At 38.1% G+C, this 3,187-nt stretch overlaps 1 pseudogene; it reads left to right on the plus strand.

Annotated features, from left to right (window-relative positions):
• The first annotated feature begins 1,188 nt into the window (after positions 1 to 1,188).
• Positions 1,189 to 2,968, plus strand: LOC133187030 (uncharacterized; annotated as a pseudogene).
• Positions 2,969 to 3,187: the final 219 nt, after the last annotated feature.

Consider the following 3,187-nt stretch of genomic DNA (forward strand, 5'->3'; position numbering starts at 1 on the left):
GATAATAAGGGGAATAAAAACAGAAGTAGTGGTCGCTTAAATATCTTCTTTTTAAGAAGAACTGAGTAGACTATTAGCAAAGTTATGCAAAAGGATGAGGATATATTGTAAATTTATAATTGTTCAAGGCTTCATCCTGAAACAAAAGGCGTGGTCTCAAGGTCACTTCAAAGTTGACCTAAAATAATGTTTTGTTAAAACTTTGATATTTTGTCCAATATAAGGACTAGGATCATCAAATTTTGCCAATTGATGCATCTTAGGACCTCATGTCATGTTGACTCAAAAGTAGATTACGGTGACCTACTTTTTCAATTTTGCAGATACTCATTTCAAAGTGATTTCGATACATATCTTGGACACTTTGATGCCTATGGTCATCAAGTCTTGTCAGCTTATGCATTATGGGGCCATAAAGTGTGTCAACCAAAAAGTAGGTCCCCGTGTCCTAATTTCTGAATTTTATGGCTTATCATTTTCAATTTATATATTTTTTAATATTGCAGGTTTTCATAGAATCATCAAACTTCGTCAGTTATTTCAAAATTTCAACTACTTAATTATGGTCAGCTATTATATTTTAGAGTTCCAATTCTATTAAATATTTATTTGAACATTAAAAATGTTTAAGGATCTACATGTATGTTTGACATGTAATAGTTACATGATGACACGAGATGATGCATACAAAATATCGTTGAGTTATTGCACGTGAGGAGGCGTTGGCCTCCGAGTTTGCAATAACGAAACGATATTTTGTATGCATCATCGAGCTGTCAATCATGTAATTGATTTATCCCTTGACCCTTCATTTGACCTTTCCCCATATTTGGTATTTTCTTTGCATCAACTAATAAAGACCCTGAAACAGAACCACGTGATAGTCTTAACTGGTAGCCAAGTAACAGATTTCCATATTTGGTAAGTTTCGTAGTACTGTACCACGTGGCCAATTTTTTGAGATCATCAATTTATTTGTTCCATGACCCTTCATTTGACCTTTTCCCATATTTGGTATTGTCTTTGCATCAACTAATAAAGACTCTGAAACAGAACCACGTGATAGTCTTAACGTGAAGGGTTTTGGTATCTAAGTAACGATTTTCCAAATTTGGTAATTTTCTTAGTACTGTACCACGTGACCAATTTTTGAGATAATCAATTCATTTGTACTATGATTTGACGAAGATGACAGAAGGAGTTCAGAATAACGAATTGGAATTAAACGCCGTTTTTCAGCAAGCCTACGACGAGGATGATTTTCAGTTGAGTCAGGCAGTTCAGATGTACGAACTAAGTCAATCTGATTTAAATGGCCAGGACTTTGGGAATTTCGATATACAGAATTGGTGTTTGGACGCCTTTCCGGAATTAAAACGGGAAAATTTTACGGAATGGACTGAAAATACTACTACTAGATTCGGAAAACCTGTCTCAGCTACTGAGATAAGTGCACTTCAAAAAAATCAAGAAAGTAAAAACACGCGCCGTAACACTTCATGGGCAGTTAAAGTGTTCAACGACTGGAAATCTCAGCGTAACCAACAGCAACTTGATTTTAAAATCATTCCCGAAATCCTCACAAGTACATACCAAGAACTTACGTATACTCTATCATGTTTTGTGATTGAAGCCAGGCGTGCAGATGGTTCCCCCTACCCCCCGAGAACTTTATATCAAATCTGTTCCGGTATTCTACGGTACATGCGAGAGGAAGTTGTTCATGATATGAACTTTTTAGATGTCAAAGATGCCCGTTTCCACGACTTCAGGAAAACTCTAGACGCGCGAATGAAGGAGCTAGCATCCCAAGGAATAGGAGTGTCTATAAAGCAAGCGGATCCGTTAACGCCGGAACAAGACGTCCTGTGGGAGAAAAAATTACTGGGATCGCATACTTCAAAGAGTTACATTAACACTGTATTTTATTACAACTGCAAACTTTTTGGACTCCGTGGACTAGATGAGCACCGAAAATTAGAGGTATGTCAAATCAAATGTGGCGATTCTGATGGCAAGGCAAACATTGAATTTTGTGGGCGCACGTCAAAGAATTTCTCCGGAGGATTACACCAGAGAAACATTCTTGCCAAGACGATACGCCACTACTCAGAATCCGGTACACTCCGCAGTTTGTTTGATGTTTATTCGTCCTACATTTCTCTGGTGGGGGAAGGATCATTCTATAGACGACCACTCCCGGGACCCGAACCACGTTTCGGAATCCAGCCTATAGGGGTCAACAAACAAGTTGGGTACCATTATCAAGACCATGTGTGCCGAGGCAGGGTTTGTGGGGAACTTTTCAAATCACTCGGGGAAACGGACCTGTGCAACGACATTGTTTCAGTCCGGTAAGCCAAGATTAAGTTAAATTGTCTTTAAAAAGGGGGAAATATTTTATGTTTGATGACGTAAAAGTATGCTAGTTATATCGTGTACGTGACTTGAATTAATAATTTCAATATTTACTTACACTAAAGGTTTTGAAGAGCAACAGATCATGGAGAGAACGGGGCACCGTAGTTCCGCAGTTAGAACCTACAAAAGGCAATCGGAGCAACAACTCCTTGAAGTAAGTCAAGCACTGGAGCCACACCAAAAAATCCCTGAAACAGTGTGACGACGTGGAGAAGGAAAATGCCATTATTCCAAAACCGGAGGATGACGGGAAGGAAAATTCTACTATTCTACCTAAACACCCTGAACAGGATGTGCGAATTCCTATGGGAGATAAAGTTATCCACTTCGAGAATTGCTCCGTGTCAATGTCTTTTTTGTAAACAGTGATTTCAAACATTTGTGTGGAGAAGGAGAATGCCATTATTCGAAAACTGGAGGATGCCAGGGAGGAAAATTCCAATATTCTACCTAAACAGCTTGCACAGGATGTGCGAATTTATATAGGAGATAACGTTATCTGCTTCGAGAATCGCTCCGTGTCAATTTATTTTTTGTCAGTTTGTAATTTGTGCTTTGATTTAAACTATGTTTTCTGCTCCAGAAGAGCGGGAAATTGTCAATATTTTAGAAATGTCATCAGTTGTGTGAAATTTGCTATGTTTTGTGCTTTTTTCTTGTTTTAGTTAGTTCATTAAAATTTAGAAACGAATTTTTGTCTCATTTGCATAGCTCCTCCTTCACCCTGTATCTAACAGTTGGATATCACTAACTTTATATCACACAT

Source organism: Saccostrea echinata, unplaced genomic scaffold (genome assembly GCF_033153115.1).
Source record: "Saccostrea echinata isolate AGI-Se365-2 ecotype Australia unplaced genomic scaffold, CSIRO_AGI_Sech_v1 ptg000014l, whole genome shotgun sequence".
NCBI lineage: Eukaryota > Metazoa > Mollusca > Bivalvia > Ostreida > Ostreidae > Saccostrea > Saccostrea echinata.